This window comes from Gavialis gangeticus, unplaced genomic scaffold, assembly GCF_001723915.1.
Source record: "Gavialis gangeticus isolate Ggan-Ray unplaced genomic scaffold, GavGan_comp1, whole genome shotgun sequence".
Lineage (NCBI taxonomy): Eukaryota > Metazoa > Chordata > Crocodylia > Gavialidae > Gavialis > Gavialis gangeticus.
The window spans coordinates 204086879-204102735 of record NW_017729032.1 but is presented as its reverse complement, the minus strand read 5'-3'; the positions used below and the strand labels follow the sequence as shown (position 1 = coordinate 204102735).

The window sequence follows — 15857 nt, the reverse complement described above, 5'->3', positions numbered from 1 at the left end:
GGACCTGCAGGCAGCAGTGGGACCCTCAGCAGCGCAGCATGCAGCCGGCAGGAGAGGCTCCCTGCTGGGCTCCAGGATCCCCTATGAGAGGCTGTGGCCAGCAGGAGAGGCTCCCCAGCTCCAAGGATCTGAGCAGTGACCTGAGAGGTTCCCAGCTCTGCTTCCAGCTCCTCCAGTGAGAGGCCGGGCAGCTCGATGTGAGACCGGGGCTCCGGGAAGGTCAAGACCCCTAGCAGCTTGGTACAGTACCAGCACTGGTGGCTGTGTGGTAGAGTTTCTGCCATGTGGGAGATTGGAGATGAAGTCCCAGCTGGGGTGACTGGGGGTGAGTGAAGTAACAGGGAGAAATCCTTGTTGCAGTAGAAGGGATCATTGTGTTTTCCCTCTTTCCCCCCCCTCCAGGTACCTAGGCCTACAATCCTTGTCATTTGACATTTTGTATTTTGTGCCTTTTATATTTCCCCAACCAGTATTGTTTGTTCTGCTGTTTGTGTTTTACATTTTGTTAACCCTGTCTTTTGTCAGTGATTGTAAGTGTCTAACCTTTGTTGAATCCTGCCCCCTCGGGGCTTTCTAGTGTCCGCTATACCCTCTGATTTATGCCTGTTATGTTCCCAGTACTGTTCGCTCATTAAAAGGTACATGGTTAAGGCCCCACTGGTGATCTGGCTCTGCTCTATAGGGGGAGGAGAGTCCCTACACCTCCCACAGCGCTTGTGCACCTGCTTTGATCCCTTCAATTGGAGAGAGGGTACCTCTTGGAGTACCGCCCAGGTTACAGATCTTTTAAAATCCATTTAAATGTCAGGCCTCACTTCTTTGAAGCCCACAGACAATATTCTAAGACAATGAAACAAACTTTATCTACCCAGTAGTGCAACTGAAGGTTGGGGAGGGGGGCATGACTTTGGCAGCAGCCTTAGGGGGTGCAAAAATTGTCACCACTGCAACAGCAACTAACTGAGCCACCACCATCAGCACTGGCACTGCCCCATGCATCATAGCTGTCCCACAGTGCAGGGCTGCCCTGCTATGCCTCTGACTTACCTATCCTACTAAGTACATGTGCAACCAAAATAAATGCAATTCTATAGAACATTTTTTTCTAGGCTTTCCTGTGCATTGTATGTTGTCCATGTAGGTAGGTAATAAGCACCATGGGCAAATGACCACTTTCTGGATCAGAAATATTAAATAACTACCTAACCATGCATTGAATGAGGCCAAGGCCCCACTGAGAAATAGTACATGATCATGAACTGAAAGACTATCATAATGCATATGTGTAATTATGCACAGGATGCTAAATTAAAGTTGCATAGGCAACCTTTATTCCAGCTTTCCCTAACTTTTGAAGGCTTGATTTTCCAATCTTAATATTTTTATGTCATTTTTGGGTGTAATGTGAATATTATCATACCACAGGCTCCCAAATTGAGGCCAGTGCTGTTCTGAATATTTATTAATGTTCTGGAAAATATAAGGAATAGTGAAATGGCAAAATCTGAAGTTACATGAACTTATTCAAGGTACCCCAAGCCAGAGATGACCATGGAATTCTAGAAGGTTCTAGCTAACATAAACAATAAGACAACAAAGGTGTGGCAGTGTTGATAAAGGTAAAGGACTATGTCTGGGAAACACTATCTTGCAGGGAATAATTTAAAGTATCATATTGTTGCTGAGTTTTAAAATAAAAAGTCAGGGAAGAATCTGGGTGTCACTGGGAACAGGACAGTGCAAATCACTTGTCAAAACAACAAACAAGATGATAGGATGAAATAGGATGGATAACACATAAAGCAATACAGGCAGTCCTTGAACTTACAACACAATTGGTTCCTGAAAATTGCGTCTTAAGTCAAAATGTAGCTCAGAACCAATTTTCTCATAAGAAACAATGTTCTAAATGGGGGATTGGTTCCTGAACCAAGCCCCGATACCCTGTTTTCACCAAAAATACCCCAGAATTTTGTACTTGATCAATTATAGATGAGTAATATAGCTACATTAATGTATTTATATTGTAAATAGCAATCATATTGATTTGGCAGGACTTCTTTGAGGTGACTTTGCTGGGTTTTTTGAAAGGCTCTTGGTTGGACTTTCTAAAGGGTTGTTGGCTGGAGTCTTAGGAGTTTTGGCTGCAGGTTTTTCTGGAGTCTTGTCTGCTTTCTTAAAGAAAGCGTCCAAGGAAGTTTGGACAGATGTTCTCCAGGGAGATGAGCGAACTTGTTTGCTGGCAAGGCGTTGCATTGGATCAAGTGTTGTCAAGTCGAAACTGATGTCATAAAGTTGAAACAGGGTGTCAATTTCTAAACGTTGTAAATGTGAAATGTTGTAACTCAAAACATTGTAAGTTGAGGACTGCCTGTAATATGTAATTATAATTTAATGGTATACCTGGAATATTGTGTTCAGCTCTGAGCATTCTATCCCTAAAAGGATAACCATCAGAGACAGAAGAGTTTCAGAGGCAGGTAATGCATATGGTCAGAGGCATATAAACGCATCCAGAGACTGAGATGTATTTTAGGGTAGAGACAAGATGTATGTGAAAGCTATACAAAATATCAAATGGTCTATAGAAAGTGATCAAAGATCAAAGGTCTGCTGAAACCAAGATGCCCAACTGGGCTAGCATGGTTAAGGCTTACTAGTTTCTGTAGCCAACAGCACAAATGCCATTGATGCCAGATTGCAGCTGATTGCCCAATCTGATACCCAGGTACCCATTTATAGCTCAGGCAACTGAGGCATGTTTTGGCTTAAGCATTCCTATTTTACTTTTGCTTAGACTACAAGAAGAATTTTAATGGATTTGAAAGGCACTGTATCAAGGACTGGCAAAGGGAATGCTTTTCCACATAGCACAATGAGTGGATATAACACATTTTCTCAAGATATAAATAAGGTCAGAAGATTAGCAGGACTTGACACTACTGGCAACAACATACCAGACAAGGTGGAGCATTTTTCTGACCTGGTATGCAGTTCCTGTGTAAGTAAGTATATGGTTCTTTCTGTATATGGGAAAAATATAACAAGGGAACAAAACTCTAGCACTTGGCATTTTGGCACTAAACAATGGGCCGTATTCATCCTTGGTGAACTGCCACTAATTCCATTACTTTTTTAACAGGGTTCCTGCTAGGTTCCATATCTAAACCTGTATCCCTACAGATAGATATTGGCAATATATATGTCTCTCCAATCTGGTTCCTCCCAACTCCTCCCAAGGCACAGTCTCAGACCCCATAGTAGATGATTCAGACAATAGAATGGGATGGACAACACAGCTATGGAATTGACTGAACCTGTTTAATTTAGGAGAGTTGAGCCATGCAGGAAGGGGACCATCTGTACTTAAAATTGATAAATAAGAGTCCTCCCACCCACATAAAAATACAAAAAAGTGCTAGTAATTTACCACTTTGCCTATTTGGTCAAATGTACTATTGATAAGATGCTGCTTAGTTCCTTATTTGTTTAATATTCACTTTTCCTCAAATCCAAACAATTTTATATTCTGTACTAAGTATACACAGAGTTGCTAAGGTTAATCTGATTTGATTTCGTCTTCTTCATTATACTGAGGCTCTATCACTGGAAATAGAAATGTCCCGGGTACATTATATAACAACAAAATTATATGCAAATGTAAAAATTAACTCATTCTAACTTGACTTATTGCTACATGAGCCTAGACTCCTCATCCACATAAAAATTATTCAGCCGCAAAAAGCCCTTGAGCATAACATGACATTTACAGCATCTATGAGTGTTTCTTGTTTATTTCTTGTAAATTTCCTTTGGTAATAACTTAGTAACTGAGAAGCATTATACAACATCCAAATACAGATTATCTTATATTTTATACAACACATGTTAAAGTAATTCATTTTCTCAGGCAAATGTCATACCATCTAGTTCATGGTTATGAGCCAAATATTTGTTCAGTCATTTGTTAGAAATATATGCATAACCACGGAACACTTTAGCTTCATTGTATTTAACAAATGTAATTTAAAGGGACATTATCAAAGTTGTTAAGGTTTTAACTTTCACTGTAGCAGTTGTTCCATTTAATTGCAGTTCCCGTACAGATTGTAACGGGGGTTTTTGTTGTTGGGTTGGGTTTTTTTGGCTTTGTTTTTTAATCTTTGCTACAGCATTTCACTTAATAAATTTAAATTTACTATGTTGGGCAGTGCATGGCAGGTAGCTTGTTATTTGTGCCCCAGGTTGGCAGGAGAGCGTGTGTTTCATTTTAACCCTCTTTCTAGTTGTTATTGACATGATTTTGAGCTTGCTCATTGTTTTGTTAGGAGGTATAGCAATTAAGGCTCTTTGGCTGATTTATAAGAACAGCTGAGCTTCATAAGAGGGTAAAGTGAATGGCAAGTTGGGGAAATAAACTTCTTCAATCTTTCATAGAACTCCCCCTCAAGGGCAGCAATTCAAGAGTCATTATTCTCAACCAGGAGAGTGAGTACAAGTTGGCATTACATCATCGAAACAGCTTCTCATTGGCAAATCATGTTGCAAGGGCATGAAAGCATTTCTGGCAGTTTCTAAAAGCTGTCTTTGCTCCTCCCATCCCAAATAAAACCTTTCATATACAATACACTTAACAATAAAAAAGTCCCTGAAAGTACTAAAATTAAATTGGAGCTGAGCAAATCAGTTCAGAGAACTTAAAAGCATAAATATAGCTGAGCAATTACAAATTCTCCTCAGACCTGACAAGCTTGGCTTTCCTGCACTGAACCAGAAATTTCCATGGAAATGTCCATGGAAAGTTCTGGGTGAGTAACCCTAACCTGTATAGCTTTCCTTATTTTTTTTTACACGCCACTAGTTCATCAGCCTATTCAGCCAATGGCTCTGAAAACAGCAGACCCAATTTTCTTCTCACTTACATAGGTTTTCTGCAAATGAAAACCCTTTTACTTCAGTGGAGTTACTTCTAATTTACACTGATGTAATCATGAGAAGTAGGTTCTGAACCTCCCGTCAGTGGCTGAAAGGCAGGCGACACTGGTGGCATGGCATAGAGGAAGGCATACAGACAAGACACTGGGTTGATGAACTCAAATGGATGGGCAATGGCCAAAATTAAATGAGGTTGCAAGGACAAAGAGAATAAGGATAAAGAACAATTGTGAGGTGGTGGAGAAGGGAAGATGGAAAACCACAAGGACTGGAAGTGGAAGGCAGAAAAGAAAGCAGAAGGGAGGCTAAATGCAAACACAAGAGAGAGGAGAAGGAACATTTTGACAGAGACAAAAATGGTGGGACTATACTGTATTTACAAGATACTTCCAGTAGAAGTAGGGAAGTTTAATGCTAGTGACAAGCATCTAAAATAGTGCATTCAGTTCTGGTCAGCCATGTTCAAATAAGTTGAATTCATACTGAGACAGAACCAATGGAGAAAAGTTACTAAGATGATTAGGGAGAAAGAAAGTATATATTAGAGGAGGACACTGAAAGAGCCTGCCTTTTTTCGCCCAGCAAAACAGAGTGGGGGCATGATTACTCTCTCTGAATGCATCAGGGATAAAATCCCAGGTGAGAAAAAAGGCTATTTAAGGTAAAGGACAATGTTGGTATAAGAATGAATTGGAGAGAAATAAATTTATCCTGAAAATGAGGAGAGTCTACCCTGCAGAGGAGTGAGGCTTTAGGAGAGACTTCTGATGAGAGCACTGGGGTCAAATACCTTGACTAGTTTTAAGATGGAGCTCAATCAGTTTTTGAAAGGGATGATAGGACATTGCTTTCTGTGAGAGTAGGGGGCTGGACTACATGATTCAGGAGGTCCCTTCCATTCCCTTGTACCCATGAAACTGCTGATTTTTAATAAATTTGGAAGCATTTGAAGTTCTCTCACCTCTACTTCTAAAACAATGTACTGTCTGCTTTAATACCTTACATTTCATTAATGCTTTTATAGACAGTGTACTATCCTATTCCAAGCAGAACAGACGATTCCTCAAAGCAGCTTTGATCAGTATCATACCTCAAAGCAGTCTGTAAGGATAGCTTGAAAGCTTTTTATTTAGAAATAAGTGGCATTTCCTTCAATATTTTCTTAATTGAAATAGATGCAGAATCAAGGGCAGAGTATAGGGGTAGCTTGAATGTGGAGTCCAAGCACACCCTTAAGCATTGATCAGTACTAGTTTATCAAGGCTATTTGGAAAATGAAAGCTTATATCAGACCCTGGGAATCAAATGGTTTTTATTTCTATCCACCAGCCTAAAAGAATAAGCAGGAAAATATAGAATTGGAGGGGATAAGGGAGGCAGAGGGAGACTGATAATTCCTTCACGTAGCTTCAGCTGATGGCAAATTTTCAAGGCAGACTCCAAGGGGAAACTTGGAGAACAGCCTGGGGAATTTTCAAAGGCAAAAAAGAGCATGTTAATACTTTTTGATGAGCACAGTCAGTAACTGGGCATTTAAGCAATTCATTGTATTTCAATTCTTATGTTTGATAAAGCTTACAATAGGGTATTCAGAATATGGACAAGTTTAATCAGTGAGAAAAATAAGAAGAAATTCTTCCAGGCTTTTCCTTTGGGCTAAATTTGTAACAGGACAGCATGCACACAACAGACATTTGCAAGATAAGTGTGTGGTTTTGTATTGTGGGTGGAAAGAGAGGTTGCCCAGGTATCAGACTAAGTGTACAGTGTAAGTGTAATGTATAACTTCACCCTGAGACTAAGGGTAACAGGATGGAGTGTGTTTACCTGTGCATCAATATGCTTTACTAAATATGCATTAAATCTAATACCTCCAAGCATTTATAGACATGCTCCAGGGGGTCAGGGAGTGCCTGGAGCATCACATGTGTCAGCATCCCTGCACTGAAAAATGGTGGCAGGGGCACTTTAACTAAATCATAGAATCACAGAATCATAAAAGTAGGGTTGGAACGGACCTTGTAGATCTTCAAGTCCGACCACCTGCCTGGGCAGGAGAAAAACTGGGCTCAAATGACTCCAGCCAGGTAGGCATCAAGCCTCTTCTTAAAGACCCCCAGGGTAGGAGCCAGTACCACTTCCCTTACCAGGTCATCGCCTGTGGCCAGAACCAGGTCCAACAGGGCATTTGAAGCTGAAATGAGATAGTTAAAGCACCCTCACTGCCATTTTTCAGTATGGGGATGCTGATATACGTGACACTGGATTCTGCAGAAGCACAGTGTTTACCACATTCCAGCAGAATCGATTAATTGAGTCTGTTCTGACATGTTATAATTACAATGCATCAGTGCAGCCTCTCTGCATGTGTATAGGTGCCCTCCATTGTGAGGTAGTAGGAAAATGTGCATTAGCCTGTCTTAATGTTCATTAACTTAAGAGCACAGTTTTTAAGTGACACTTAATACACATTAGCCTATTTTAACATGCATTAGCAAAAGTGCAGGGTTTTTAAGTGATGTTTAATGTGCATTAAAATAGGCTAATGAACATTAAAGCGCTTGTGTAAATGCACCCTGTTGACCATACTAAGGGCATTTAAAATGCAAGTGTCCATACATTAAAGCTTGCTAGCTCATGCTAAGTGTCCTCGAGTGTCTCAAAATTATGCCACTTCAGACTAGGATTAACTCTGGGCTGTGCTATCTAGCTTGTGTTAGGGTAACTTCAGCCTTCTGAGATAAATTTAACAATTTTCAATCCTCCAGAATCCCAGGATGTCCCTCTTCCAGCCCCCTATCTGCTCACCCCCCCCAACCAAGCAAGAATAGAACCCAGGTATCCTGGCTCCTAGCCACACCCCTGCTCACCAGCCCTCTAGCAAGTTAGCACTATGCAGGCAAGAAATGGTATTAAGCCTTAATGTGCAATTACTCACAGCACATTTTAACTTTAACACTGATGAACGTTCTGCAGATTTAGTATGGTCTAAATATAGCATGTAACTTCACCCCAAGAGGGAAGGGAGAGAGTTTAGTCACCTCTTCACCTGGCTTGGTGCCATTCTGGTCCTGCTTGTACCTACTTTGAACTCTGACATTACCATTCTGTTTCTGGGCACTGTACCTTTAAATATAGAAGTGTTTTTCTACAGCTGCAGGGCTGGCTGGGAGGCAACTGCCATTTTATATGTTGGAGTTGCAGAACATTACAGTCTGAGTCAGAAGGCTGTCACTGTCATGGGCACTTTAAATGTGTTCTTTCCACATTGCCTTCTTTAAATGCTTTCTTTAAAGGGAGGAAGGAGAACCCAGGTAACTATAGGCCCATGAGTCTTACCTCAGTCCTGGGGAAGCTTTTTGAGAGAATTATCTTGGTGCAAGTCCACGAGGGGCCAGCAAGAGAGACTTTGCTCAGGGACAATCAACATGGGTTCATTAGGGGCAGGTCTTGTCAGATCAACCTGGTGACCTTTTATGACCAGGTCACCAAATCCTTAGATGCAGGTGGTACAGTGGATATAGTCTTTCTGGACTTTAGGAAGGCCTTCGACACTGTCTCTCACCCCATTCATAAAAAAAAAAATAGGAGATTGTGGTGTCGACACCTACACAGTCAGATGGGTCACTAACTGGCTGGAGGGCTGCACCCAGAGAGTGGTAGTGGATGGGTCACTTTCGACCTGGAGGGATGTGGGCAGTGGGGTCCCCCAGGGTTTGGTCCTCGGGCCTGCACTGTTCAACATCTTCATCAGAGACTTGGCCGAGGGGGTATAAAACACCCTGTTCAAATTCACAGATGACACCAAGATGTGGGGAGAAGTGGGCACACTAGAAGGAAGGAATAGGCTGCAATCGAATCTAGACAGGTTACAGGGGTGGGCCGATGGGAACAGGATGGGGTTCAACACTGACAAGTGCAAGGTGATGCACCTAGGGAGGAAGAACCAGCAGCATACTTACCGGCTGGGGAACTCCCTTCTTGTCAGTGCAGAGGCAGAAAAGGATCTTGGAGTCATCATTGACGCCACAATGAACATGGGCTGGCAGTGTGGGGACACAGACAGGAAGCTAACTGCACCTTGTCATGCATCCACAGATGCATCTCGAGCAGGTCCAAGGAGGTGATCCTGGTCCTGGTCAGGCTGCAGTTGGAGTACTGCGTCCAGTTCTGGGCGCCGCACTTCAGGAGGGATGTGGACAACATGGAGGGGGCCAGACGAGGGCCACCCGCATGATCAGGGGTCAGCAGGGCAGGCCCTACAAGGAGAGGCTACGGGACCTGAACCTGTTCAGCCTCCACAAGTGAAGGCTGAGGGGGGATCTAGTGGCCGTTTACAAACTAGTCAGAGGGGACCAGCAGGCACTGGGGGAGTCCCTGTTCCCCTGAGCACTACAAGGAGTGACTAGAAACAACAGACACAAGCTGGCAGAGGGTAGATTTAGGCTAGATATCAGAAGGCGCTACTTCACTGTCAGGGCGGCTAGGACCTGGAACCAACTTCCAAGAGAAGTAGTGCTGGCTCCTACCCTGGGGGTCTTTAAAAGAAGGCTGGATGAACACCTTGCTGGGGTCATTTGACCCAGTACCCTTTCCTGCCACAGCAGGGGGTCGGACTTGATGATCTGCTCAGGTCCCTTCTGACCCTACCAACTATGAAACTATGAAATCTAAAGTAAATGTAATCTATTTTGAGGTGTATGAGTTTGGTGCTTCATGCATCAGAAAACATAACAGGGCAGCCTCCATTAAGTGCTAAACAATAGTTATTGCTACTGAGTAGTGTATTAATACTTCCCTCCTGCTGACTCTTTACTTTGTTGTGTCTGTTCCATTTCACAGGGCTTTCCTAGCCTTCTTTGCAATTATTGCATGTTTTATTAAAAGGGTACTAACAGTTCTACTGCAAAAGCCACATTCTGACCCTGAGGATAATTATATGCTTTACTTTTACATGCACATTGTGAGTATAGATGCACTCAGGCTAATCTACATTGTGGGAGTGAATAGGAGCTGTAATGCTATAGTGGGCGAATCTACGTGTACATTAATGCACTGTTGCTACTGTGCATTAAGTTTAGTACCTGCAATAACAGGTACTAACTAAATGTTCAGTAGCCAACGCTAATGCACAGGAGTGCTGGCGCAGTCGTCTGGTGATGCTTAATGTGCAGGAGAGTAATTCTGTTGCACATTAGTGTATCAGCACGGCTTTTGCTGTGATGTGCTAATGCACAGTAGAATTAGTCTACTGTATATTAAGCGACTCTTGTAGACATGCCCAGTGTGCCCCAGATCCCACTGAATATATACCATTGTTACGTATCAAAAGTTCTTCAAGTCTGAAAGTTTTATGTTGATTTTTACTGGTGTTTCTTGGTAGTGGTATGATTTTTTTAAAGCTCTCCATAAATTCCCTACTGACTTCAATGGCAGCAGAACTAGCAAGGGTTGAAAACATCTGAAAATCTCACTTATATGAACCAAATACATCTATCAAACTGGCATGAGCTTTCAAACATGTTAAATGTGCCATTCTGTCTGACACAATGAAACTTGACATCTGAGCCTTTGTGCTGGTGTTCATGAGATGATGTGCTTTTACCATGAAATATTTCATGTAATAGCTCAGATTCTCCCTTGCTCTATGACAGACCTCTGTGAGAAGGTCACTTTGATATAAAAAGATTCTCCCAGTGGTGCGGATTTGACTTAACAGGGACTATGCCATCCCATTCCTTGCAGCTGGCAGGGCCACCGTGGCTAGGAGAAAGGGGTTATGATCTCCTGGATGACCAGCATAGCCTATGGCCAGCCTAGGACCCAGCGACACAAAAATGACTTTTCTTTTCCACTTTCCTGGGTTTAATGCACTTCTAGGTAGTAGCCAAAGTTCAGGGTCATTATGGTTTGTTTCATGACTTGGCACTGAAGAGCTATTTTGCAATGTTATGTGTTAATTGACTGTACGGGGCAGAAGGAACGAGGTAATGCAACAGTAGAAACAGGGACTGAATGATTTTTAACAATGAGTTAGCAAGAATTCCTCATTTTTTTCAGTGGAGCCCTATGCTTGAAAACTGATGATGAGATTTGGTCCATGTTAAACTGAAACAAATAAGAACATCACGATTTGTCTCTCTTCCATCCAAGTAAAATAATCATGAATTTTTTGTTTTATAGATCTTGATTTCTTGCCCAATTCCCACATCATTATCTGAACAAATATTTGAAGTTAACCCCCTGTAGAACTCATTCTTCAGGGTGATTGTTTTACGGGCTTCTATCTTCTAAGCAAGCCAAACCCAAGAAAGTACATATCAGTAGCTGAGACACTTTAATTTTAATTTGTTGTTTATTAATATGCGTGTGTGTGTTACATTTAAGGTAATACTTAACTCCTAATTAATCATAAGGTACATCTACAAAGCAACTCTGATAGTGGTTGTAGTTTCGGTAGATATAAGCTATATAGCTTATATATAGATATATAGCTTTAAACTAGCCACCTCTGGAATGGTAGTAGTATAGCAACAGCACTATTTGCCAGAGAAGCTGAGTAAATACTCCAGTATTTAGCTCTATGTATGCTATAGTTGTGCTTCTAACAATAGTTATCTGAGATAACCAGTTTAAGCTGGCTCACTTACATCTTCACAGGCTGCACGACACCTTTGACTGAAATGTAGACAAACATTTAGGATAAGAGGATGTTAAACAATATTGGGTTAGTGAAACCCTCCTGACTTAAGGCTACACTGATGTCATGTCAATAAAATCAGTCCTTTCTCTCACATTTAATCATTTCTGCTGTTCCCACCCATTTTATATAGGTGGAGACAGACACAGACCATTTCTTCGTTCTGAAGAGCAAACAGAGGGTCAGATTTTGGGTGCTATCACCCTGATTGGGAAACAATGTAGAGCACTGACCTAAACAAGCTGCGAATGAAAGTAGAAGTTCTGATTAGCTGAAGATTTTACAGTGAAAACAAGGGGGAGTTTGAAGTTGGTTTTCCAATTTCCTGTATTGGTGTGAATCAAGACATGCATGGCTGAATTCTTACTTCAGTGAAAAAAACGTTATAAATCATAAGAAACTCTGGCCCTTTGCTACAAAATATCCAATGGTAAGAGTAGATTTATTCAAACTGCATCAAGTAATTAGACAAATGTTGTTAGTGGTTTCAAGTTTGCTTGTAAAATACAATTAGAACCACTATTTTTCTCATTTAAATGCAGCAGTAACATATTGTAATGTTTTTTCCTCCCTCTGGTTTCCCTTCTGCCATCTCCCTTTTTTTGTACTGTTCAATCTATTTTGCAGACAGAATAGCCCATATCCAACATGGCTTAGGGACCTCCACTTTTGCTGCAGAGTCAGAGTTTGTGGGTGAGGAAGTTAAGTCCCCTTTAAATGGTTCATTTTAAATTCCTTTTGCCCATTGATGCAGAGGGTGTGTTTGGGTGGAGGGAAGAGGGCAACCAGTTGTGACCTGGCCACGTGCCCATACTGGCTTATAAAATCCAGCTCGGGGAGACTGGGGCCACTGCTGGTGAAGGGTTTCAGTACCTCCCTTCAGGAGGACAGGGTTCTGGACATTTTTAAGTCTGTGACTGTCCACCCCCACTCAAGAAAATATTGCTTGACACTGAATCTCCAGCCAATTTTCATCCTTCTCTAACCCTTCCTCCGCACCCCACCTCCCTCCCACCCTTTCTGGGGAAGGTCAGTGAAAGGGTGTTTGCCCAGCAGCTCCAGGAGCATCTAAATGCCATGGGATTCTTAGGGCCCTGTCAGTCTGGCTTTTGGCCTGAACAGAGCACAGGTACCATGTTCAACAAAGGAAACATTGCCCTGCTTTTCTTACTAGATCTTTCAGTGACTTTTAATACAATTGGCCTTGAAGTACTGATAAAGTGTTTACATGAACTGGTGGTATTTGTAGGACTGCTCTACATTGTTTCTGCTGTTTCTGAGCAGGAAAGTCCTAGAGGGTGGTGATGGTCGAGTGCTTAGGACCTTAGGACCTTTCCTATGGGGTCCCCATGGGCTACATCTTGTGACCTCTCCTGTTCAATGTGTATATGAGGCTTCTGAGTGAGATTATGCAGATATTTAGAGTGAGGTGCCATCAGTATACTGATGACACCCAGCTCAACCACTCCTTCTCTTCTGAAACCTCAGTTTTTTTTCCAGTACCTTACTGCAGGTGAACCAACTGAAACTGAATCTAGACAAGACAGAGTTGATGCTGGTGGACAGACAGTTTGACATGGGAGAGAATGAGATACCTATCATTGAAGGGGTTCAGCCTCCCCTTGTCAGTATGGTTAGGAGTCTGGGGGTACCCCTGGGTCCTCTGCTGCACCTTGATCTTCAGGTAGTGGCTGGGGCTAGGAATGACTTTCACCAGCTCCATCTGATGAGAAGGCTGTGACCAACCCTTTCTTTCAGATTCAGGTCTGACTGGCATCATCCATACCATTGTAATTTCCAGGCTATACTACGGCAATGTGCTCTCCATGGGGCTGTCGTTGGGAACTGTCCGGAAGCTGCAGCTGGTACAGAATATGGTTGCCCACCTTTTGATGGTGGGGGAAGATGGGGCATGTTGCAAGGATCACATAACTGCAGGGCTCCAGAATCTGTACTGGCTCTCAGTAGCTTTTCAGGCACAATTCAAAGTTCTGGGTTTGATGTAGAAGGCCCTAAACAGTCTAGGTCCTACATGCTAAGGGACTGCCTTCTCCCTTATGTTTAGGGTGACCTGACCATACGTCCCAAGCAAACCCCGCTCCAGTACACCTGCCTTTCTCATGCATAGCAGAAGTGGTGCCTGCTCAACTGCTTGCCTGGTGCATCATGCCTCTCCACATCCCCACTGGACTCCACTCTAAGACTTTTGACCAGCTGGCCAGGACCAGACTGTGGAAGCTGGGACAGTCCCAATTTGCCCCAGACATCTGGTCACCCTACTTATGCTCTATCACTATCCTTAAGGTTAGCTGAGAACAACTTCCTTCAAGTGCCATCAATGTGCCAAGTCTACTTGACAAAAATGCATGGGAGGTCATTTGCAATAGTCACCACTCAGCTCTGGAACTTCCTCCATCTCAAGACCTACCGAAGCCCAAACCTGCACATCTTCAAGAAGGGCTGTAAGACCTTCCTATTTGGGCAGGCATTTAGCAAACAAAGCTAGGCTGAGATAGTGTTTAATGGATTTATGTTTTATATTTTCTCCTGTTTTATAAGCATTTTCCCTGTTTATATAAGTTATTCTGTTCTCCTATTTAAGTTGCCCTGAACCTCTGTTGAGAAGGGTGACATATGAATCAAGCAAACAGCATTATTATTCTTTGCTTTTCTTAGAGTATTGTCAGAATGTATAACTAATTTCATATTACTTGCCACTGTTGTCAGTGAAATATTAATTTAACAAAGGCATTTTACAAAAAGTTCTTTTCAGTAAAGACACTAGTAAATTTGGTTTGTGTTTGGCTGCATTCTTGAGTAAACTTAAAGAAGATCAAGTGATAGCTGTGAGAAATTAATCCTAAAGGAAATTTGGTTGGGAAAGAGAAATGATTGTTTTAGTCAAGATATACTATCACTTCATTTCTGAAAGCAAAAAATGACTAAGTGTGATGGGAAATATTTGGAACGGTGTTTTTTGGTTTCACAGAAGAACTATCCAGAGAAATAGGGCCATGTGCTCACCTCAGCTGCTGCAACAAGTAGGACAGAAGGAAAGTCCTCAGAGCACAGAAGAAACATGCAGGCAGGCCAGGGTGATGGTGGGGGATAGGTATGCTTGTTCTCTCCCACTGCAACAGCCTCTGCCCTCCTGGTGGCCTCTAGGCAGGAGCTAATCTTCATGGGTATGATAGAGCACTTTTGGTTCCTGTCACTTTAAGGGCTTTGAGTGGCAGCAGGGTAGCCAGCAGGTGCAGGCCAGCTCTGAGGAAGTAGTCACATGACCTGGTGAGGGCCATGCAATTGGAGGAGAGAGCTGAGCAGACTCCATTTTAGCTCAGGCACTCAGGGCTGAGCCAGCAGTCTGCTGCTAGCAGCCAGCAGAAAAACATCTGGCTGACTGGTGGCTTAGGAACACCTTGGAGGGCAGGGCAGGAGCTATGGGGATGGCAGGAGGTTCCTGGTCCTGGGTATGACTTGAAACTGCACCCTGTTGGGTAAGGATGGCCTGGTGAAGCTGCCTGTGGTGGGGCAACTTCCCAGAAATAGCAGGCCAGTTGCCTTCCCAGTGAAAGGTGGGTAGGGGTGCCTTATAACCTTAGTCCCCACTCCTCAGTGTAATAGAATAGATAGTGGGGCTAGGCACACCAAGGGAAGGCATTTGAGTCTCTGGGGGTGTAAGACCCCAAGCCCCAGGAAGGGGACATAGAGTTAGCCCCAGTGAGGGGTAGACAGTGGCCTGAGGAAGGGGGGCAGAAAGAGCCTAATGCCCGATGAGGGGCTAGTGGCTAGAGTCAGCCTAGTGTTAAGCAGAAGGACCATCACCTGTAGAGTAGGCTGCAGGAGGCACCCAAAGGGCTGCGGGGGGATCGCCCAGAGTGGAAGTAGGCAAGCCTGATGGCCTGAAGGGGCCACTTAAGAGGAGCAGGGCAGGTTGGGAGTGGCCCAGTGTGGGGCAGCAGTATGAATGAAGCCCTGTGAGAGGGGGTGGAGTGTATACATAGTGTGAGAGGCCCAGCTTCTGGCCAGAGCAGCTAATAATTTAGATGCCATCTGTGAGGCATGGGACATGGTAAAGGTAGGTCAGATCTGTGTGTAGACCCCACAGCATTGGGGCATTAAATGTGCAGCCTCCCACTTATTTCATCTTGTATTATTGAACAGCAAGTTTTGGCAGGCAAGACAGGGCGGACTGCCCTAGACAGAGGGGTGGACTGGCACT

The 15857-nt window shown here is 43.2% G+C and overlaps 1 long non-coding RNA gene across 1 annotated transcript in view; it reads left to right on the top strand.

Moving 5' to 3' along the window:
- LOC109303337 overlaps positions 1–12692 on the top strand; it is a 48439-nt gene extending 35747 nt beyond the window's left edge. The window contains exons 2-4 of the long non-coding RNA XR_002099061.1: positions 2798–3005; positions 11119–11248; positions 11769–12692. This is a non-coding gene — a long non-coding RNA (uncharacterized LOC109303337). The remainder of the gene's footprint in view (positions 1–2797; positions 3006–11118; positions 11249–11768) is intronic.
- The last annotated feature ends 3165 nt before the right edge of the window (positions 12693–15857 follow it).